This window comes from Schistocerca serialis, chromosome 8, assembly GCF_023864345.2.
Source record: "Schistocerca serialis cubense isolate TAMUIC-IGC-003099 chromosome 8, iqSchSeri2.2, whole genome shotgun sequence".
In the NCBI taxonomy this organism is placed as follows: domain Eukaryota; kingdom Metazoa; phylum Arthropoda; class Insecta; order Orthoptera; family Acrididae; genus Schistocerca; species Schistocerca serialis.
Genome location: NC_064645.1, coordinates 557763611 through 557778475, shown reverse-complemented (window position 1 = coordinate 557778475; position 14865 = coordinate 557763611). Strand labels below are relative to the sequence as shown.

Here is a 14865-nt window from a genome sequence, read left to right as displayed (position 1 = left end):
GGGTTTGGAGAGTGTTCCTGGAGCCAGTTTGAACAATTTGAAACGAGACTCGTCCGACCTGGCAACATGTTTCCAGTCATCAACAGTCCAACGTCGGTGTTGACGGGCCCAGGCTAGGCGCAAAGCTTTGTGTCGTGCAATCACGAAGGGTACATGAGTGGCCTGTCGGCTCCGAAAGCCATATCGATGATGTTTCGTTGAATGATTCGCACGCTGAACATTGTTGATGGCCTAGCATTGAAATCTGCAACGATTTCCGGAAGGATTCCACTTCTGTCCCGTTGAACGATTCTCTTCAGTCATTTTTGGTCCCGTTCTTGCATGATCTTTTTCCGTCCCCAGCGATGTAGGAGTTTCGATGTTTTACCAGATTTCTGATATTCACGGTACACTCGTGAAATGGTCGTACGGGAAAATCCCGCTTCATCGCTACCTTTGAGATGCTGTGTCCATCGCTCGTGTGTCCACTATAGCACCTCGTTCAAACTTACTTAAATCTTGGTAACCTGCCATTGTAGCAGGAGTAACCGATCTAACAACTGCGCCAGGTACTTGTTGTCTTATATAGGCGTTGCCGACGGCAGCGCCGTATTCTGCCTGTTTACATATTTCTGTATTTCAATACGCCTGTACGTTTCTTTGGCACTTCCATGTAAATTACACTACTGGCCATAAAAATTGCCACACCAAGAAGAAATGCACATGGTAAACGGGTCTTCATTGGACAAATATATTATACTAGAACTGACATGTGATTACATTTTCACGCAAGTTGGGTGCATAGATCCTGAGAAATCAGTACGCAGAACAATGGCTTTGATACGCCTGGGCATTGAGTCAAACAGCTTGGATGGCGTGTAGAGGTACAGCTGCCGATGCAGCTTCAACACGATACCACAGTTCATCAAGAGCCGTCACTGGCGTATTGTGAAGAGCCAGTTACTCTGCCATCATTGACTAGATGTTTTCATTTGGTGAGAGATCTGGAGAATGTGCTGGCCAGGGCAGCAGTCGAACATTTTCTGTATCCAGAAAGGCCCGTACAGGACCTGCAACATGTGGTCGTGCATTATCCTGCTGAAATGTAGGGTTTCGCAGGGATCGAATGAAGGGTAGAGCCACGGGTCGTAGCACATCTGAAATGTAACGACCACTGTTCAAAGTGCCGTCAATGCGAACAAGAGGTGACCGAGACGTGTAACCAATGGCACCCCATACCACCACGCCCGGTGATACGCCAGTACGGCGATGACGAATACACGCTTCCAATGTGCGTTCACCGCGATGTCGCCAAACACGGATGCGACCATCATGATGCTGTAAACAGAACCTGGATTCATTTGAAAAATTGAAGTTTTGCCATTCGTGCACCCAGGTTCGTCGTTGAGTACACCATCGCAGGCGCTTCTGTCTGTGATGCAGCGTCAAGGGTAACCGCAGCCACGGTCTCCGAGCTGATAGTCCATGCTGCTGCAAACGTCGTCGAACTGTTCATGCAGATGGTTGTTGTCTTGCAAACGTCCCCAGCTGTTGACTCAGGGATCGAGACGTGGCTGCGCGATTCGTTACAGCCATGCGGATAAGATGCCTGTCATCTCGACTGCTAGTGACACGAGGCCGTTGGGATCCAGCACGACGTTCCGTATTACCCTCCTGAACCCACCGATTCCCTATTCTGCTAACAGTCATCGGATCTCGACCAATGCGAGCAGCAATGTCGCGATACGATAAACCGCAAACGCGATAGGCTACAATCCGACCTTTATCAAAGTCGGAAACGTGATGGTACGCATTTCTCCTCCTTACACGAGGCATCACAACAACGTTTCACCAGGCAACGCCGATGAACTGCTGTTTGTGTATGAGAAATTGGTTGGAAACTTTCCTAATGTCAGCACGTTGTAGGTATCGCCACCGGCGCCAACCTTGTGTGAATGCTCTGGAAAGCTAATCATTTGTATATCACAGCATCTTCTTCCTGTCGGTTAACTTTCGCGTCTGTAGCACGTCATCTTCGTGGTGTAGCAATTTTAACGGCCAGTAGTGTACATCTAATTACTACAGACTCAGCGCCGGGTTTATACCCTCTGAAAGTTATTGTGCCTTTCGCTACATTTTTCTGGCGCTATGAGTTTCATACACATAAAAGCATCATCTGCGAACGGCCTCGCGCAACATTCGGCGTTGTCCAGCACAAACGCCTTCCAGCTGCCTCGCTTCCTGCGGACTCCGGGCTGCAAGCCGGTGACCGTCCGGCGCCCCCCTTCCAAAATCGGATCCCGGCCTTCTCGTGCAGAGCCTTGGCGAGAGGCGCCGCCACCAGCATCACAATAAAAGCCACGCACCGTCTCGCATGATTAACGCACTGGCGCTTCAGTCGGTGCCGTCAAGGCCGGGTGCAAAAATTCACGACAGCAAACATTAACGACATATTTTTTTTTACGATTGGATGACTCTAATCAATAGAATTGGCAAGTACTGTGTCCAAAATAACAGATGGAAATAGCTACACTTGTGTTCATTTCTCTGCTTCTCCATGTTTAGAGAGCGCTGTTGCTTCACATTACCCATCTACATCCACATCGATACGCCGCAATCCACCTTACGGCACATGACGGAGGGTACCCACTAGTCCTTTCCTTTCCTGTTCCACTTACGAATAGAACGAGGGTAAATGCCTCCGTATGAGCCCTAATTTCTTAGCTTATCTTCGTGGTCCTTAAGAGCAATGTGTGTTGGAGACAACAAAATCGTTCTTCAGTCAGCTTCAAATGCCGTTTCTCTAAATTTTCTCAGTAGATTCCTCGAAAAAGAATGTCGCCTTCTTTCCAGGGATTCCCATTTGAGTTCCAGAAGTATCTCCGTAACACCTGTCTGTTATTCTAAACTACCAGTAACAAACCTAGCAGTTCGCCTCTGAATTGCTTCGATGTCGTCCTTAAATTTATCCTCGTACGAATCCCAAACACTCTAGCAGTACTCAAGAGGAGATCGCACTAGCGTCCTAAAGCTATCTCCTTTACAGATGGACCACACTTTCCTAGAATTCTGCCATTAAACCATAGTGGACCATTCACCGCCCTTACCACAATCCTCCCATGTTCGTTCCATTTCATATCGATTTGCAACGTTACGCCCAGATGTTTGAACGACGTGACTGTGTCAAGTACTACTAATGCTGTATCCGAACATTACGGGTTTGTTTCTCCTACTCATTCGAATTAGTTTACATTTTTCTACATTTAGTACTTGCTGATATTAATTACACCAACTAGAAATTTTGTCTAAGTCATCTTGTATTCTCCTACAGTTACTCAGCTTCAACACCTTACCGTACACCACAATATCATCTGTAGATTGCTGCCACCCCGACCACCAAATCATTTATGTATATGGAGAATAACAGTGGCCCTATCCTACTTCCATGGGGCCCTGAAGTACCCTTGTGTATGATGAACACTTGCCATCGAGGACAGCATACTAGGTTCTATAACATAAGAAATCTTAGAGTCACTCACATGTCTATGAAGCTTTTCCCTATGGTCGTACCTTCCTGTAACAGCCTGCAATGGGGCACCGCGTCAAACACTTTCCGAAAATCTAGAAGGATGGAATCTGCCTGTTGCCGTTCATCCATAGTTTGCAGTATATCACGTGGGAAAAGCACAAGCAGAGTTTCTCACAGTTCTTTCTAAAATCATGCTGATTCGTGGACACAGGATTATCGGTCTCAAGAAAATGTATTATGTTCGCAATGCGAATACGTTCAAGGGTTGTGCAGCAACCCGATGTTAGGGTAGTTGTCTGTAATTCTGCAGGTCCGTTCTTTTGCCTTCTTATACACAGGAGTCACCTGCGCTTTTATCCAGTTGCTTGGGACTTTGCGCTGGGCAAGAGATTCGCAATAAATGCAAGCTAGGGAAGGGGTCAATGCTGTAGAGTACTCTTTGAAAAACCGAATTTGACATTGATGATGAGCTACGAGTATGACAACAGCTTTCAGCATTAAAAGTTTGACAAGACTTGGCATTACGTTTTGGCATGGTCGAAAGGTTAAACTGCATGCTTTTCCAGTGAAAAGCTAACGGTGGTAGTTTACAATTAATGGAATTCAAAAATACTTGAAGTGGACACTGCTTCTAGGCCAAGCGTAAAGTTACGCCCTTTGGCGTGAGCGGGTAAAGGTTAAAAGACAGGTTGGTGTAGATCCATTATCGTGACATGGACGCAGCGTAGACTGCTCATTTGATAAGAATATTTTACATTAATTAAATCAATTAACATTTCTGATTCTTCACACTAGAGAAAATAAAACGGCGAAGTTACATGTTAATGTCGAAGCCAACTGAGACACAGTACTAGCTCAGATCTTGAAAATTTTGGGGTAAAGGGGAGGAAGGAGAGAGAGGGGGGGGGGGGGGAGGGAGGACGGAGCGGAGAGACTTCCACAGTGATCTTGTTAAAGGAATCATTCGCCTAAAATTATTTAAGAGAAATTTTGAAAACAATAAATTTTAAACAGGGTGACGAGGCAGTAATTTTAGCTATCTACTCCGGTGTACAAGATGTCAGACGGTAGCCTCACGACTTTAAAATCCTTCAAATTGTGGCTCTTGTATCGGTCAGCATGTGTGGCAGCATCGGAGGTACCCCGCTACCATTCTCTGATACCATCACAGACTGATCCTTGAAAAATGTCATACTTCAGAAACGCCAAGAGCTGCTGATGAAATTAATATTTATTAACTACTGGTTTAGAGCATCTTGTCATCATCATCATTATTAACATGTATCATAAAATTATTTACAACAAGCTGTGTGGCAACGTTCTTATTGTGCCGTCCTCCCTCACTGTCGTCAATAGTAAACACGCATTTTGTAAATGTGTCGTAATTTTTTTGGCGTGCAATGAACCGACTTATTCGTACTAGATGAACTCCGTAATGTGCGGAGAAATGCGATAGTGGATCGTGTCTACATCTAATCTACATCTACATCTACATGGTTACTCTGCAATTCACACTTAAGTGCCTGGCAGAGTGTTCATCGAACCATTTTCATACTACTTCTCTACCATTCCACTCTCGAATGGCGCGTGGGAAAAAGGAGCTCCTAAATCTTTCCGTTAGAGCTCTGATTTCTCTTATTTTATTATGATGATCATTTCTACCTACGTAGGTGGGTGTCACCAAAATATTTTCACATTCGGAAGAGAAAGTTGGTGATTGAAATTTCGTAAGTAGATCTCCCCGCAAAGAAAACAGCCTTTGTTTCAGTGACTGCCACCCCAACTCGCGTATCATACCAGAAACACTCTCCCCCCTTCCCTATTGGGCGATAACATGAAACGGGCTGCCCTTCTTTGCACTTTTTCGATGTCCTAGGTCAATCCTACCTGGTAAGTATCCCACACCGCGCAGCAATATTCCAGCAGAGGACGGACAAGTGTAATGTAGGCTGTCTCTTTAGTGGGTTTGCCAGTTTAAGTTGCTCGTAATTGGAATTCCTAGGTATTTAGTCGAATTGACAGCCCTTAGCGTCTTGATAGTGGCCCCCGTTAGTAAGCTGATTTCCGATCGGACTAACATGGATAATGGGAAAACAATTAGTAGTCAGTCACGACACCTGTCTAAGCAATCTATAGTCACTGTAACAAAAGTCACACCTGAATGTCAGCCACAATAATCAACGAAACTGCCTGATTCATTGTAAACGAATTAAGAAGTTGTATTATTGATTTCTCCAAAACTGTGATTGCTTTTTCATTGTTAGCAGTACATACAGATAATGTCTTCCACGTACGTGCTACTTGCTTCTCAGGTGTCTTACCTATAACTGCTTCTTGTAGTGCTGTAGGTGATTGTGATGAAGACGTGTACAATTAGGTGACAAAAAGGCACGGGCTACCTCCTAGTATCATGTCGAACCTCCTTTTTCCTGGTGTAGTGAAGCAGCTCGACGTGAAGTTGACTCAAAAGTCCCCTGGAGAAGTACTGACGCATCCTGCCTCTATAGCCGTCCGTAATTGCGGAAGTGTTACCGATGCAGGATTTTGAACACGAACTAACCTCTTCATTATATTCTATAAATTTTCGATGGGATTCATGTCGGGCGATCATAGTGGCCAAATCATACGCTCGAATTGTCCAGAATGTTCTTCAAAGCAGTCGCAAACAACTGTGGCCTGGAGACATGGTGCATTGTCATTCATAAAAAATTCCGTCGTTGTTCGTGAACATGAAGTCCATGAATGGCTGCAAATGGTCTTCAAGTAGCCGAACATCCAGAGGACCTTTTCCATTCCATGTAAACACAACCCACACCATTAAGGAGCCACCGCTAGTTTGCATAGTGCCTTGTTGACAACTCGGGACCATGGCTTCATGAGGTCTGCGCCACACTCGATCCCTACCATGAGCTCTTAGCAACTGAAATCGCAACTCATCTGACCAGGCCAAGGTTTTTCAGTCGTCTAGGGTGCAACGGATAATGTCACGAGCCCAGGAGAGGCGCTATAGGCGATGCCGTGTCGTTAGCAAAGGCACTCGCGTCGGTCGTTTGCTGCCATATTCCACTAACGCCACATTTTGCCTTACTGTTCTGACAGATACGTTCGTCGTACGTCCCATATTGATTTCTGCAGTCATTTCAGTCAGTGTTGCTTGTCTGTTAACAATGACGACTCTACGCAAATGCCGGCTGGAGTGGGCGTGCGGTTCTAGGCGCTGCAGTCTGGAACCGAGCGACCGCTACGGTCGCAGGTTCGAATCCTGCCTCGGGCATGGATGTGTGTGATGTCCTTAGGTTAGTTAGGTTTAATTAGTTCTAAGTTCTAGGCGACTGATGACCTCAGAAGTCGCATAGTGCTCAGAGCCATTTGATCCATTTTCTACGCAAATGCCACTGTTCTCGGTCTTTAAGTGAAGGACGTCGGCCACTGCGTGAGAGGTAATGCCTGATACTTGGTATTCTCTTGACTCTGTGGATGTCGGAATATTGCATTTCCTAAGGATTCTGAAATGGAATGTCCCATGCATCTAGCTCCAACTATCATTCCGCGTTCAAGGTCTTAATTCTCATAGTGCGGTCATAATCACGTTGGAAACCTTTAAGCGTGAACCACCTGAATACAGATGAAAGCACAATGAAATGAACAACCTTAGCTGCTTACAGGCGTTGACATACGTCAACGGGGACAGATGAAAATGTGTGCCCCGACCGGGACTCGAACCCGGGATCTCCTGCTTACGTGGCAGACGCTCTATCCATCTGAGCCACCGAGGACACAGAGGATAGCGCGACTGCAGGGATTTCTCTCGGCACGCCTCCCGTGAAACCCACAACGTATTGTCGCGCACTACATTCGTAGTGCCCCCGCCCATTATACTCATTACTCGCGGCGCGCTGCCGATTCCCGTAAGAGTTCGGGCACTGTTTGAGCATTCGCACAGAAGAAGAATATGGTAGCGGCCGGTGATCTGTTCTTTTGGACATGTCTGAAAGAACAGATACCATCTTAGCCAATATACAAATGAAAACTCCGCCAAAGCACACGATACTAACGCCATCTATATATGTACGTATTGCTGTCCCATGACTTGTCACCTCAGTGTATAGTACAGTGTAGTGTGTGTGTTGTTGACGATGATGATGATGGTAATGATGATGATGATGATGATGATAGAGACGGAATACGAGCGTGTACGAATTACCTGTGCCATAGGATCAAGGAGGAGAGCATACCATCTCTGTCCGACAAACGACACACTGTAAAGAGTGATACACGACATAAGAGAGGTCACACATTAAATCCAGGACATTTGGATCAAGTCTCACCAGACTTTTACACCGCGGCTTCTCCTCCCGATGTCGGCCCAATACTAACGGCGAAAGTATTTGACACCATCATTATTCAATCTGGCTAAGTCAGAGTCATACCCCACCATACAACCGTGCCTTAGTGGCCTCGACTGCGGATGTGAGAAGTGCTAAAGCCACGTGTAGTTCACCTCTAGAAGTCAAGTAGCTGTCGTCCTCGTTGACCCCGTTGTGTAGACGAAAACGCCCGAGGCGCGACGTAGTATTGCAGCTGCTGTGACAGTGAGAATATTCGCTTGCTTCTGTTACACCAGCTAAGGAGCTGATAGAGATTTATTTTGGGGTACCCTGCGACGTAACAGTTCACAGGAAACACTAACAGGCATCAGAGACGTCCGCCGCACACTCGCACGCTGTGAACCCGCAGGGGTCACACAGGCAAAAGCGTAACAGCTTCCCATCCCTCCTTACCTGTTTGCGTATGCTCGCGAACCGTAGCGTTTCTGTGAGAAAGAGAGCCTTTGATCCCCTCCAACTGCACGATGAGATTAGAATCAATACATACTAATACCAAATTTAGCAAACGCACTCATCGCCATCAGGAAATTAATGTATAGACAAACTGCCACAGGACATACGCCAATTGAGTTATTGGTTAGTTTGACTCATCAGATACGAAGATCTTCAGAGCTTCATTGCCCTCATGGTAACACTTTACAGATTCACTGTGGCGGTTAATCTATAGGGTCTCCAGAATTAGATTTTCACTTTGCAGCGGAGTGTCCGCTGATGTGAAACTTCCTGGCAGATTAAAACTGTTTGCCTGACCGAGACTCGAACTCGGGACCTTTGCCTTTCGCGGGCAAGTGCTCTACCATCTGAGCTACCCAAGCACGACTCACGCGCCGTCCTCACAGCTTTACTTCTGCCAGTACCTCGTCTCATACCTTCCAAACTTTGCAGAAGCTCTCCTGCGAACCCTGCAGAACTAGCACTCCTGAAAGAAAGGATATTGCGGAGACATGGCTTAGCCACAGCCTAGGGGATGTTTCCAGAATGAGATTTTCATTCTGCAGCGGAGTGTGCGCTGATATGAAACTTCCTGGCAGATTAAAACTGTATGAAGGACCGAGACTCGAACTCTGCACCTTTATCTTTCGCGGGCAAGAGTTCTACCTAGTGGTAGAGCATTTTCTCTGTTGTTTCGTCAGATATTTGCTGCGTCAGCCCAAACAGTTTCTGCTGGTCACGTCTTTGATACGATGCCTAGTATCAGCAGAATGCGTTGGTTGCAACAGATATTTACAATGTAGTTTTTGCAATGTGTAGCTGGACTGAACCCAGACAAATACGGCTCATCACATCTTTCGAGCGCCGTCCAGCGTCGATTACTTTTCCATTACACACAAAACGATTTTAAAATGGGAATTTTACATTAAAATTGGAGAGAGCGCTTGCAAAATTCTTCTAGAGCTATATTTGCTTTGTCGATGTATATATTGACAGGGACAGCAAAACACGAAGAATAAACAGCAATCCAGCAGCGATTCAGTAGCGCTTACCACACTATCCACGGACATGTAAAATTCCGGTTTAAAAATCATTTTGTTCGTAATGGAAAAGACATCGACGCTTTCCATTGACACTGGACGTCGCATAAATATGTGAAAGCCAGTATTTCTTTGGACAGTCTCCAGCTACACATTGCAAAACGATATTGCACACATCTGCTGAAACACCAGGCAAAATGCTCCTGACGACTCTTAAGAGACACATCCTGTATAAACTTTCCTTTGCAAACTGTCTTCTTTTTCCTGTAGGGAATAATTATCTGCTCATCACGATATAATAGAGTATTTAATGGTGTGCTAGCTCCTAATTTAATTCCTAACTGTATTTCATCTTCCCAACCAGGTCGTCAATAGACAGGGTGACAATTATTGAACTACATGGGAAAAAAACAAATTAGTTACAAACTACGACGTGTATACATTTTATTCAACAAGTAAACGTCACTACAGATATTCGGATTTACGTTGTGACATGTTCGATATGCCTGCCATCATTGGCGCTGACGAATAGCGAAATTCTGCATGACCCGCTGAAGTATCGGAACATCGATGCTGTCAATGACCTCCTGAATGGCTGTTTTCATCTCAGCAACAGTTTTCCTGAACACCTTGTCTTTAATATAGCCCCATAAAAAGGAGTCGCACGTATTCAGATCCAGAAAATATGGCGGCCAATTGAGGCCTATGCTAGTGGCTTCTGGGTGCCTCAGATCTAGAAAGCAGTCACCAAAGTGCCCCTCCAGGAAATGAAATGCTCTTCTGCTTCGATGGAGTCGAGCTCCGTCTTGCATGAGCCACACCTTGTCGAAATCAGGGTCACTTTGGGTAATGGGGACCTTCACGTACCATTCGGCAATCACCGTGCCATCAAGGAATATCGCACCAATTACTCAGTGAATGGACATTGCCCACTACACAGTCACCCGTTGTGTGTGAAGAGACTTCTCTATCGCTAAATGCGGATTCTTAGTCCCTGAAATGCGCCAATTTTGGTTATTGTCGAACCCATTCGAATGAAAGTGACAGTCGTTGTCAAACCGAACCATACAGCGCATACTAATTCCCATCATGCTCCACGGCCAACCGTGCAGTTCGAATGTCCTAACGCAAACCGTTCGGAAGTTATGACGATTTTATTTCTTATATTTCAATAACTGTCATCCTGTATAAGTTAAATGAAGTGGGTGATATGCCACAATCTTGTCGAACACCCCCGAAATTGTATGAATACATTGTATACCATAGTGTCTTGCGTACTGTAGAGCAAACTCTGGACACGTTGATTATTTGTATCAGTCTGACAATGACGCAGTGGTTTGTGGACAGAACAACCCTCAAATGGACTGGCGTGTCCAGAGTCCCGACCTGAACCCAATGGAACAACTTCTGGATGAGTTAGAACGTCAGCCTCACTACAGACTCTAGTACCCAATATCAGTACCTTATCTGGTTTTGGCTCTTGAGAAAGAATGGGCTACCATTGCTCTATTCATTTAGACATCTCACTGAAAGTGTTCCCTGCAGAGTTTAAGCCGTTATGAATGCGAAGGGTGGACGCACCCCCACAGCAGTGTTCACTAATAGGTGCCCAGATACTTTTCACTGGGTAGTGAATGTCAACCATTAGCTGTGTTGATATCAGTATCTGAATAGAAGACATAGTCGCCGTTGGACCGAGGTACAGGAGTTTCTTCGAAAATGACATGGCCGATACCGTTCCCTTGTGACATGTCCTTCATGCTGTCGATGTCAAACTGGAATAAACTGTAATACAATGTTTGGTACACATAATGTGATGTTGGTCAGTTTCCTCGGAACTACACCAACAAGAAACGCAGATGATAAATGGGTATTCATTGGACAAATATATTATACTAGAAGTGACATATTATTACATTTTCACGCAATTTGGGTGCATAGATCCTGAGAAATCAGTACCCAGAACAACCACCTCTGGCCGTAATATTGACCTTGATAGTCACACGGATGGCGTGTACAGGTACAGCTGCACATGCAGCTTCAACAAGATACCACAGTTCATCAAGAGTAGTGACTGGAGTATTGTGACGAGCCAGCTGCTCGGCCACCATTGACCAGGCGTTTTCAGTTGGTGAGAGATCTAGAGAATGTGCTGCCCAGGGTAGCAGTCGAACATTTTCTGTATCCAGGAATTCCCCGTACAGGCCCTGCAACACGCAGTCCTGCATTATCCTGCTGAAATGGACAGTTTCGCAGGGATCGAATGAAGTGTAGAGCTACGGGTCGTAACACATCTGAAATGTAACGTCCACTGTTCAAAGTGCCGACAATGCGAACAAGAGGTGACCGAGACGTGTAACCAGTGGCACCCCATTCCATCACGCCGGGTGATACGCCAGTATGGCGATGACGAATACACGGTTCAGTTGTGCGTTCACCGCGATGTCGCCAAACACGGACGCGACCATTATGATGCTGTAAACAGAACCTGGATTCAGCCGAAAAAATGACGTTTTATCATTCGTGCGATTCGTACACCATCGCAGGCGCCCCTGTCTGTATTGCAGCGTCAAGGGTAACCGCAGCCATGGTCTCCGAGCTGATAGTCCATGCTGCTGCAAACGTCGTCGAACTGTTCGTGCAGATGGTTGTTGTCTTGCAAACGTCCCCAGCTGTTGACTCAGGGATCGAGACGTGACTGCACGATGCGTTACAGCCATGCGGATAAGATGCCTGTCACCTCGACTGCTAGTGATACGAGGCCGTTGGGATCCTGCACGGCATTCCGTATTACCGTCCTGAACCCACCGATTCCATATTCTGCTAACAGTCATTGGATCTCGACCAACGCGAGCAGCAGTGTCGCGATACGATAAGCCGCAGTCGCGATAGGCTATAATCCGACCTTTATCAAAGTCGGAAACGTGATGGTACGCATTTCTCCTCCTTACACGAGGCATCAAAACAACGTTTCACCAGGCAACGCAGGTCAACAACTATTTGTGTATGAGAAATCGGTTGGAAAGTTTCCTCATGTCAGCACGTTGTAGGTGTTGCCACCGGCGCCAACCTTGTGTGAATGCTCTGAAAAGCTAATGATTTGCATATCAGAGCATCTTCTTGCTGTCGGTTAAATTTCGCGTCTGTAGCGCGTCATCTTCGTGGTGTAGCAATTTTAATGGCCAGTAGTGTGATTTAGCACCTTGGGATAAAGTTGCTTAGATAACCATGCAAGACGATCTTGGACGCAACTGGAACGGTAGCATATGACAGGCAGTTCGAGGTCTCGAGGATGATGGAAGACAGCCACGATAGAGATGTTTAGAAAGCAGCGGGGGAGGGGGCGGGGCCGGGTGAGGGAGAAGGCGGGAGAGGCGGAGAGGAACCCGGAGGTGAGCGGAGGCGCCGGGAAAAGCGGCCCACGCCATCCGGCGCGTCTTAAAGTGTCGGCCGTTGACCCACTTAGCGAAGGACGGCGGCTCTGGAGCAAAACAGCCGCGGACGACCAAAACACACAGACCAGCGCCTGGTTGCCGCTCAGCTGCCGCCACATGCTTTTCTACCCCGAAAGTCACGAAAGTGTGCGCCTAACAGCTGGCAGACACATCCCTCATCAGCTCCTCCACCACCATGACCATCACCATCATCATCTTCACTTCCAGAGGTTAGGTGCGACGCTGTTTCATCTGCACTATCTTATCGGAAGTATCCGTTATCGTCATCATCTTCACTTCCAAAGGATGCCCATTCCATCTGCACTATTTGATCAGAAATATCCAGTAAGTCGGCCGGGGTGGCCGAGCGGTTCTAGGCGCTACAGTCTGGAACCGCGCGACCGCTACGGTCGCTGGTTCGAATCCTGCCTCGGGCATGGGTGTGTGTGATGTCCTTAGGTTAGTTAGGTTTAAGTAGTTCTAAGTTCTAGGGGACTGATGACCTCAGAAGTTAAGTCCCATAGTGCTCAGAGCCATTTGAACCATATCCAGTATCTGGACACCTATTGTTGCCATTGTGGTCTTCAGTCCCAAGGTTGGTCTGATACAGCCCTCTATGTTACTCTAACCTGTACATGCTTCTTAATCTCCGAATAACTACTGCAACGTACATCCTTCATCCTTCTCAATCTTGTTATCGTATTTATCTCTTGATCCTCCTCTACGATTTTTATACCCTCGCCCCCCCCCCCCCCCCCCCAGCCTTTCCTTTGTTGGTTCAAATGGCTCTGAGCACTATGGGACTTAACTTCTGAGGTCATCAGTCGCCTAGAACTTAGAACTACTTAAACCTAACTAACCTAAAGACCTCACACACATCCATGCCCGAGGCAGGATTCGGACCTGCGACCGTAGCGGTCACGCGGTTCCAGACTGTAAGCGCGTAGAATCGCACGGCCACACCGGCCGGCACTTTTCCTTCCAGTACTGAATAACTGGTGCTATGATGTCTCAGAATGTGTCATACCGACCGATCCTTTCACCTAGTTAGGTTGCGCAGCAAATTTCTTTCCTCCCCAATTATATTCAGTAGCTCCTCGTTAGTTCCGTGGTCTGCCGATTTAATCCTCAGCAATCTTCTGTAGCACCACATTTCAAAAGTATTTGTTCTCTCCTTGTCTAAACTGTTTATCGAACGCGTTTCACTTCCACACACTCCCACACTCCATACAAATACTTTAAGAAAAGTAGTGCGAGAAGAATTTGATAAAGCAATGAAAGACCTAAGTCGAAACAAGGCTCTACGTACAAAAGAAATCCCGTCAGAGTACCTGACAGCCTTGAGAGAGTCAGTCATGACAAAGCTCTCCTGTCTGGTGTGAAAGATGTATGAGACAGGCGAAATACCCTCAAACTACAAGTCCGATTTCAGAGAGAGCACGTAGTGACAGGCGTGAATATTACCGAACTATCTGTTTAGTAAGTCGTGTTGCAAGATATTAATACGAATTCTTTACAGAATAATGGAAAAAGTTATAGAAACCGACCTCAGGGAAGATTATTACTTTGGATTCTGGTGAAATGTAGGAACACTTGAGGCAGTACTGACCCTACGACTTAATCTAGAACATAGATTAAGAAAAGGCCAACCTAGGTTTATAGCATTTTTAGACTTAGAGAAAGCTTTTGACTATGTAGATTGGAGTACTATTTTTGAAGTTATAAAGATATCAGTGGTACGATATAGGGAGCAGAAATCAGACGGAAATTATAAGGGTCGAGGGGCATGAAAAGGAAGCATTGATTGAGAAGGGCGTGAGACAGGGTTGTAGCCTATGCCCGATGTTATTCAATCTGTACATTGAGCAAGCAGTAAAAGAAACCTAAGAAAAATTTGGAGAACGATTAAAATTCAGGCCGATGACACTGTAATTCAGTCAGGGACAGCAAAGGACTGGGAGGAGCATTCGAACGTAATGGAAAGTGTATTGAAAGATTGATATAAGATGAATATCAACAAAAGCAAAACAAAGATACCTATTGGATGACAGGATTATTGTGTG

At 46.1% G+C, this 14865-nt stretch overlaps 1 protein-coding gene and 1 non-coding gene across 2 annotated transcripts in view; one reads left to right on the top strand and one right to left on the bottom strand.

Annotated features, from left to right (window-relative positions):
• LOC126416663 (ATP-binding cassette subfamily G member 4-like) overlaps positions 1–14865 on the top strand; it is a 340566-nt gene that overhangs the window by 44860 nt on the left and 280841 nt on the right. The gene's annotated exons all lie outside the window — the stretch shown is intronic.
• Trnat-cgu (transfer RNA threonine (anticodon CGU)) lies at positions 7211–7284 on the bottom strand. The gene has a single exon. It is a non-coding gene; the product is annotated as a tRNA-Thr (tRNA).